Source organism: Passer domesticus, chromosome 16 (genome assembly GCF_036417665.1).
Source record: "Passer domesticus isolate bPasDom1 chromosome 16, bPasDom1.hap1, whole genome shotgun sequence".
NCBI lineage: Eukaryota > Metazoa > Chordata > Aves > Passeriformes > Passeridae > Passer > Passer domesticus.
The window spans coordinates 10422583-10431711 of NC_087489.1; the positions used below are offsets into that span (position 1 = coordinate 10422583).

The window sequence follows — 9129 nt, forward strand, 5'->3', positions numbered from 1 at the left end:
AATCCAGGAGGCACCAGGGAAATTGGCAGGTTCAGGTGCCAGCTCCTGTGCACCAAAGAAACTAATGAGGAGACTTCTGTCTGCTCGTGCCTAATGGGGAAAGGATTTCTCCTGCACTGCTGCCTTCATGAAAGGAGCTCTGCCTTCCCTGGGATAGTCAATGGTCCCAAGGATTTCACCATGCAGGGAAGGCATCTCCCGGCTTTTCCACAAAAAGTGCTGTGTCTGTCTTTCATCTGCCCTGAAGAATCTTCTGCTTGACTCCTGAGTAAAATATGGGCTACTTTACACTTTCCTTTTCCTTTTTTTTTCTTTCTTTTTTTTTTTTTCCCGCAGAAGAAAATTCTAGACAGCAAACACAGGAAGAAAAAAGGCTGAATTGCCAGCAGATAAGCCCAATTTCACTTGACCCCTGAGCTCTATCGGTCACTCCTAACAATGGGATGTACTCTTATCTCAGCACACCACTTAACACCCATTAATGCTTTGGGGAGTTAGTCCAGCTCTTTAAGATCCCCATGTAAGGATTTATTTCAAACACTGAGAGGAGTGGGATGACTGCCTTGAGCGGCTGCAATCTGAAGTGCTGGTCTGTCCTGCTCAGTACTCTGTTCACTGTAAAGCTTTAACCCAGTGGATTAAGGACCTGTAAGGAAAAAAAAAATCACTTAGGGCAGATTTGCAGCTGGTTTGGGTTGGGAAAGCTCCTGCAGCACACGCTGGTACCAGTTCCCTTACTGCAGGAGCATTGACATTGCTCCACAAATTAATTCATGCAGGTTCATTGCCGGACGGTTGTGTTGACTTACATGGCAGTAAAGTCTGGTTCCTCACCAGTTCTGACTTTGGATGGAAGTTTGTATTTGGAATTTGAAGTTTCTCTGCATTGTCTCCATTTTTTTTCAATGTTCAGGAATGGCATAAAAATTCAGGCTGTACTAAAAAGAAAAACTTCTACAATTATTTACTCATCTAATTATCCTGAAACAATTTAAAATCAGATTAAACTAAATGTTGCTGCAAACTTTGTTCAGAAATTTCCAAGGAGAGCTGAGACAGATGCACAGGTTTTTCAACCTCTTATAAGTTTGTTTGCCACCAGTGGGCAAACTGCAAGGACTTCAGTGCAAGTTTGTAATTTTGACTTCATAATAGAAACAAAATTAAATAGACATATAAAACAGAGCAGCCTTCCCATATCCCTGATTACAGTGGTTCCAGCCACAATTTGGGTCAAAACAACTGCCTTCAACAGGAAAGATGGGCATCAGCTGAGAGCTCCGATGCTGCTGGAGAAGGGTTCCCAGACTGACAGCAAAATTTACTAAATCCTTGTGGAGGAATGGCAGAAAAAATGGCTTAGACCACTGAAAAGGAAAAATTACACAGTGAAAATAAAAATTATAATTAAAATTTTTCTAACTGATCAGGCTGGAGTAGAGAGCCTGAAATTTGCAGAAATGAGCTCATCTTTACTCTGTGTCTGTCCCAGCTGAATCTGTCCCAATCACTGGTCTCAGTCAAAATTTTGAATGACCTCCTTCATATTTCCAACTGGTCTTAAGTTTCTTGTGGATTTTGACTGAATGCAATATCTGACTCCAGCAAAGGGTGTTTTCTTTCTAAAACACTTTTAGCCCTGATTCATAACTGGTAGGAAAAAATAATCTATGGAATGAAATATGCCGAGGGTTTTAAGCAAATATTTAGGCAAAAAGCAGCTGGTAAATCTCTAATGAATGGCTGGATGTAGAGCTAACACATAATTCATGGCATGCCAGCCAGAAGGGCCTAATCCATCTCCTCTGCTCCGAGCTCCTCATGACATCCCGGGAGCTGGGGCTGCTCTGTGAGCACCCAGGGCAGGCAGCAGGAGAGGAGGTGCTTCCACAAGCCTTTTCCTGCCAGTGCTGGGCTCTGCAGCCAGAATGTCGTTGTCCAGGGTTGTTTTCTCTGGTTCAGCTTCTCCTGCCCTGGTTTTAAGGACAGGCTGTTTTGTGGGAGGACTGAGGTGACAGAGGTTTGGAAGGACAAACTGATCACCCTTGGCAGATGTCATCACTGCTACATCCACCCATGCACTCCCATTCCTCTCCAACACAAAAGAGCTTGATAAAATCCCACATACCCTATAAAGCATCCCATTTTCACTTTTACTTTAGTAACACTTTAAAATAATGGGACATTGATACTGCATTACAAAGCAATTCCCTTGGATGGATCCATGGCATGGTCCTTATCAAGTGAGTTCAAGGTGATTTATGTTATCATGGTGATTTTGCATCTTGTTTATTACCTTCTAGAGATCACTTTGCAGTGATTTTTAAGGTGGCATGGAAATTACCACCTGAACTGTCTTCTAAATCAATGGAGTCTTTTCCTGCCTGATAATAAAGCTCTCTTTATGGTTTTCAATGAGCAGATATTAGCTAATGCTTAATTACTGTGGAGGGGCAGGTAGTCAGCACAGGAGAGTCAACAGCACTAATAAAACTCTGAGAATAAAAATAAATCAGGAGGAACAATAAGGGGGACATTGAGGAGTGAAATGTTCACCTCTGGCATTGCCTTGAGGGGACACCAGGGTGTCGCGGTGACATCTCAGCCTTTTGGTGTTTCATGGACACCTTTCTCCTGTGAAGATGTTGTTGACCCAGCCCATTGTTGCCTAAAATCCCTCATGCCTGAAATGCTGCCCTTATCTCAGGGCTGGGATTCTCTTCATTGATTCCTGGCACAATTTCCCACTGCTTTGGAAGAATCAATCTGCAATTGGTGCTGGAATTTCGCATAAATGTATCAGAGGTGGCACCAGGGCAGGTGTGTGATGGGACAGGTCCTGGCCATCCTCAGCTTGTTGTTCCAACAGCAGGAGGAGGAGACTAAACCCACACTGCTCCCTCCATCCCTGCCTCTGCAGGGGCTCACCAGCATCCAAACCCTCTCTCCTCCATGGAAACCAGTCACCTTCTCCTCTGCTTCACTGCAGGCTAAAAAATTATATCTGCAGTGCCCAGCATTCCACAAATCACTGCTGTCCTTTCAGAGCATCCCCAAAAGCTCAATGCTGTCATCTTTCTCCCTGCTTTCTCACAAGGAGGCTTTAAAGAAACACGTTTTCCAAATTTTCCTGCTAAAGGATGCAATTTAATATGAGACTGAGAATGACTTCTTTTTTCACAGGACTCTTGGAAGTGGTGTTGGCTAGTGGTTTGGGCACAAGTAAATGGCAGGAAAAAGATGAACAGGTTTGAGATGGAAAAATTTCCCCACCTGGGTAAAAAATCCCAGATTTTGGGCAGAGGAGCAGAAGCACAGGCTGGCCACTGCAGGCTCAACAGCTGCCTTCTACTGGCAGAGTCAATCCCCCAAGCCACTGCCAGCCTGCACATCCTTTGGATATCATTCTTTGCAGCAATGCATAACCAAAGATGAATTACAACAGAAGAGTTGAGGATTATTTTTTTTTTTACCAAAACATGCTGAACTCACAAAAATCCAGCACTAGCAATAAATTCTCAGCATAATCTTAAGAACAGGATGTTTAAATGTGACCAATACTCCACAAAGAGCATGTTCTAACTCTTGTCTGACGCCCGCCCTGCTTCCACTTCTGAGCAGCTTTATTCTCATTCCCCAGAGGAGTTGCATATAAAATAGATCATTTTAGTGTTGCTCCATAACACCTTCTTATAACTGATACATTGTGTAAATAAAACGAAACATTAATAAAAATGGTTGGTGTCTATCTCCTGCTCTAATTTGAATACTTACAGGCAGGGAAAAAAAAAACCCCAAACCTCCTGGAAGTGTTGCTAACAAATTTCACAAACAAGGCACTGAGAAAATGTGAGCACTGCAGGAGAAGGTGGCCACACGGCCAATAAATCCTGTTCCTTAAGCCAACTAGTTATTGTCTATAACGTCCATAAAACTCTTTGCACAGAAGACCCTTCGTGATGAAATAAACCATCAATCTCCACTGCATTACTATTCATTTTCCGTGTGTGCTGAGAGCAAATGTCATTCAAGGCATTACAGTTCTCTCAAACTATATTAAAATACATAGTCTGATGTTACATCTTCTCGAGCCTCTCTGTTCATAAATTGTCGCTGCTGATTGGAACATAAAACATATTTTATAATGCCATAAAGCCCCAGAAGATACAAGATCACTCATGTTTGTCTTTATGGCTCAGTGTGTAGGACTTCGAGATGCTAAAGCATTGTGTATTTCATAACTGCAATGGCCAGGGTCCTGTGGAGAGGAAGTCTTAGACATTCCCATAAAACATTATAACCATATTCCTTGATGACTGAATCACCTCTGTGCAAAGAGCCTGAGCCCTTAACTTATGGACTGTAAATGGATGAGTTTTCCCAATAAATCAGCTTTGTTTAGGAGCAGAGTTATCCTGCCCAACGCTTAGCTTTGAATGTTATCTCCAGGTGTCAGAGCAATGATGACTTTTTTCATTCCTCCATTTTTCTTTTCTTCCTGATATGGCTAAGAAAACTTCCTTTCTAGGGATAAGTCCCCTGAGAGGTTGGTGAGATATTTCAACATATTAGGAAATGAGATCATGTTCTCAGTGATGTTCTGTGGCTCCATCAGACCTGCTATTTCTGATCCTCTTTGGGGAGCAATGGCTCTCACCTTCCAGTGCACTGAGGTGCTTCTGTGTGGAAGGAAGGTTCCTGCCACCATCTCCTGCAATCCCTGCCCTTATGTACCCCCAGGCTTCAATTCAGACCTTTTACAGCCTGTTTACTGCACCAGAGCAGTGCCAGGATGCCCCATCACTGAGCCCTGTGCTGCCAGGGTCACAAATCAGCACCCAGAAAAAACAGGGTGGGGGCAAAAGCTGAGTTTGGACTTGAGATTTCCTGCAGCATCTGATGGATTCAGAGACAACACTGCAGGGAGAGGGATGCTGAATATCAGGTGCCTGTCCATCCCCAAAACATCTGAAGGGTGCCATTATGGGTGGAAAGAAAAGAAATACCAAAAAAACCCCCCAAAACACTGGAATTAAGGCTGTTGGCTGGCAAACAGACTCCTTTGTCAAGAGAGTTGACAAACCCTTACAGTCTCTATCCAATCTCTCCATATAAGAGCAGGACACAACCTCATTCTGCCTCAGGAAAAGGCCCAGGAGGTGATAGCGGACCAAAAACTCCATAATATCTGAACCTTGAGACTGGCAGGCATAGCCACAGCCTGCTCTGGCTCCAGCATCCCAGACAGGTTTGTGTGAGGATCCCAGCAGCCCTGGTGATCCAGCAGTTCAGCAGAACACCCTCATCCCATGTGCTGCAGACCCAAAGCCTTGGTATTCCAGTGGTTTCCTCTCTGCAGAAAGCTGTGCAGTATTTCCACCCCTTTAAAGGTCTATAAGAGGTCTCATCAAAGCCAGGTATAGTTTATATTGCAGATGGCTGCTGACATGATATAATCCACACTAACAGGCAGGCTGTTAAAGGTCAGAGTCTCACTTCACTTCTGTTATTAGCTTTGATGTTGGGAAGATGCTGAATTCCCTCCGTGTCTTTTTCTTTTAGAGGGAGAAAAGACACTGTTTACTGTCAGGCTCTTCATCAACATAATTGGTGGCTTCTCTGGAATCGCCCCTTTGCTCTAAAAAGCGCTGTAAATCAGCTGGAGGAAGCCTGGTCTTTGAAAAATCCTCGGGCGGAAGAGGAACACGAGCAGCACTTTGCAGGATCGGCTCCATGTCTGTGCCAGATGTGTGCAGCAGGCAGGGCAGGCTGGAGCCTCCCTCATCCTGCATCCCTGAGCCAGCAAAACTGGTCACAGCTTTAAAACACGACCATTCCAGAGCCCTGGAAACTTTGGGGAGCCCCCCAGGAGCTGCTGCGAGCTCTGGATCCAGATGGAATCCCCAGCTCCGTGTGCTGCTTCCATGCACAGGGGGGATGCTGCTCCCAGCATGTGCATGCCAGGTTGCTGTGTGGCTGCTCCACACAGCCCCTGCCTGCTCCAGAGCCTCGGAGGTCCCCGAGGGAGCAGAGATCATTCCCGGACATCCAGGCTGTGCAGCCAGACCTGCAAATATTCCTGGGAGCAGTCTGAGCGAAGCGAGGGGCAGTGAAGTGTTTCAGAGATTGAAGTGCCAGGGCTGCTGTCTTTGGAACCCATGCAGGGCTGCATCCTCCCCTGCATCCGTTCCCTGAGTGGGAATCCTCAGCCCTGGCTGCCACCTTTGTACCCCAAAGGTATATTTTTGCTGCTGAGCCCCTTATTCAGGATTAATACTGACATTGCTCCAGCTTCCAGCTCGCTGGGGGCTCCAGCTCCTGGAAAAACTTCTCCTCTAATCCCAAGCAGGAGACATTACCCACGGACAAGTCCTCGGAAAGTCCCTGCTGACCTGGACCACTGCCCTGTGAGGACCCCACAGCCCTTCCCGGGCAGGGCAGAGGCAGGCAGGGGCTGCCGGGCTGGGGCCACGCTCGGCTCTTTGATCTCGGCAATAGAGAGGCTTTGCCTGAAGATGGCACTACAGAATGGCTGGGGCGGCATCGGAGCGATCAATCCAGCGCTGGCCAGCCACAGCTCCCATTCCCCAGAAAATGCGGGTGCATCTGCCGGGCTGGGGTCTGCCGGGGGGCAGGACAGCAGAGGTCACTGTGTGCCCTACAGGCACAACTCCCAAATCCTCTGGAGAAAGCTGAGTTCTCCCTGTTCCCTGCAAAACTCGGGCTTCCCAAAGCGAAACAGAGCTCTTGCTTTTCGTGTTCTTGGGTTTTATCCGTCTTGCTCCTGACTTGGTGAAATTGGAGCAAGCAATTTTAGTTTCCCCCATAAGTGGCACCGCAGAATCTCACAGGGGCAGTTGCAGTGCTGAATGATCTCAAACCCTCTCATTTCGGGGCAGTACGGTGGGATGGTTATTCCCCCTCTCCTCCTTCCCCATCCCATGCGTGTAGCTCCATTAAAAGAAGCCACAACAGGAAGGAGTTACCAAATCACCCAGCCTCGCACAGCAAATCCTCACCTTCCCACTGTACCCAGGAACCGTGGCTCCCAAATAATCTAAATCCCCAGGAATTAGTGCCAAAAATCCCCAGAGCCCTGAGGCTGCCCAGGCTTTCCTGAGGGTTTCCAGCAAACTCCATGGGCAGCCAGGGGGAAATTCCTGGGCCAAGGGCCAGGGTGCAATAGGGAGGGGACGGGGAAAAGTCAGAGATTAATTGATTTTTGTCCACGAGAGGCCCGGCAGAGGCAGCGTGCCCGGGCACGGGGCAGCCGCCGGCCAGCGGCGAGCGAGAGCGGCTCCGCGTTATCACTCACCATCGGCGGTGCCAGGTCACACCCCGCGCCTTTGTTTCCATGAGAGGGCTGAAAAAGGGGCAGAAAAAGGGCTCGGCGCAGGCAGAGGGTGGGGGTTGTAGCCAGGGAAAGACAAGGCCTGCTTAAATCCAAGCCGGGAAGCAGGGCTGCTGGAGGTGGCCAGGAGAAGGATGCTTGCTCCAGGAGGGCACCCCCAGTCCCCTCCTGCATCAAGGACAAGCAGGCAGAGGCACGGCCTGCCAGGCTCAGCTCCACGTCAGCTCACTGGACAGGGTGAAGAATTGATCGGAGCTGTCACATAAGTCACATTCCTGAATGTGAACCTGAGAAGCCATAGTACACAAAACCCATCTCACTGTCTGTTACCAGCACTTTTCTGACCACCAGGAAGGGCTCAGGAGAATCTGAGTCCCAGTCCAGGACTGGCTGTGGCTGCTGTCCATCAGCAGCTGTCACCTCCATGATGCAGGATGACACAGACTCATGTGTGGGGAGCTGGGTGTATTGCTGTTCCTCCCCTCTGCAGCCCGTGCAGAAACTTCCCTGAAGTTTAAACAGATATTTCTGATGCATTATGTGAAAAAAGACATTTTTACGACAAGAGTAATGGACCATGATGGGATTTAATGTTGTTGCAAGCCTGTACACATGGTCTTCCCAATGCAAAGAGCACGTGAGGTATTACCAGAGGACTTCCCAAAGAGGATAAGATACGAAAGGAGAAGATAAACCACGGTGCCAAGTATCCATATGGCAGCGCAACATTTGTGTTGGAGGCAGAGACAAGCCACAAAGTTCAAAGCTCCAAGCAGAGCTGCTCCAGAGTTCAAGGTCCCTCCCACTTGATGGCATGATTTTGTCAGCTCTAGCTGCAAACCATGCCATGGGCACTGGCGTGTGCTCAGCAGGGCTGGGGATCGCCTTCCAGTCTGACCCACGACTGAGTTCTAAAGTCCATATTTGAGCCACTCCAGCATTTGAGCTCATCACAGTTTCTAAGCCATTTCTGCATGAGACACGGACACAGCTAAAGGTGCCACAATGAAGAGTGGGGCTGCCAGCCCATGTGGGTCTGAATTCCTTCCTTTCCCTAAATCATGTCATCTGCCTGAGCATCCTTCACCAGCTTCCTAACATTTCCCATCCATCTCGGCCGTTGGAAACCCTTTGGATCTCCCTTTTGTTTACAATGAGTAATGGGCAGGAGTTAACCGAGGTTCCAGAGGAAAAGGTCAGTGTAGTTCAAGCAGCATTAGGAAGAAACTCTCAGCCCCGCTTTGATCTGCAGAGGATTTAAGCGGTCAATAAGGCAGCGCGGGGAGCAGCAGCATCACCCAGATGCCCTCTCGGTGGAGCTGCTCCCAAGGCCCCAGCCGCTGTCCCAGTCCCTCCAGGATGCAATTCCTACCAGTCCCTCGGGGTTTATGGCCGGGGGGAGGCCGTGAGTCACCGGCCCGGTGTCTGGCGGTGCCATGCACGGCTCCCCGGCCTCCCCGCGTGTTTGCAATTGCTGAGGCTGACTGTTTGCTCCTGCCACGTCCAAGGCAATCCAGTAAAAGTTTACAAAGGGCTAGAGCTCAATCGTGAGCTTGTGAAAACACCGGTCCGGGCTCGGCGGCTCTGCGGTTCAAAGTCTGAAGTGTGCCCCGTCGATTTACACGCGTATTTATTTTGCGGCCGAAAGGGAGTCATTTCACCGAGATCGACCTTCCAAGAAAACGGGGTGAAAGCCCTTGAGCTGGAGAGAGTGGGAGGGACTTTTGCTTTTTAACCTTCAAATGCGTTGGGCTGATGGATCCTGCCCAAGTAGAGCC

General features: G+C 48.2%; 1 long non-coding RNA gene across 1 annotated transcript; it reads right to left on the reverse strand.

Moving 5' to 3' along the window:
• Nucleotides 1–522: 522 nt before the first annotated feature.
• LOC135281996 (uncharacterized) lies at nucleotides 523–2569 on the reverse strand. Its single transcript, XR_010348374.1, has 3 exons — nucleotides 2297–2569; nucleotides 810–938; nucleotides 523–646 (listed from the first exon to the last, which is right to left on the reverse strand). It is a non-coding gene; the product is annotated as an uncharacterized LOC135281996 (long non-coding RNA).
• Nucleotides 2570–9129: the final 6560 nt, after the last annotated feature.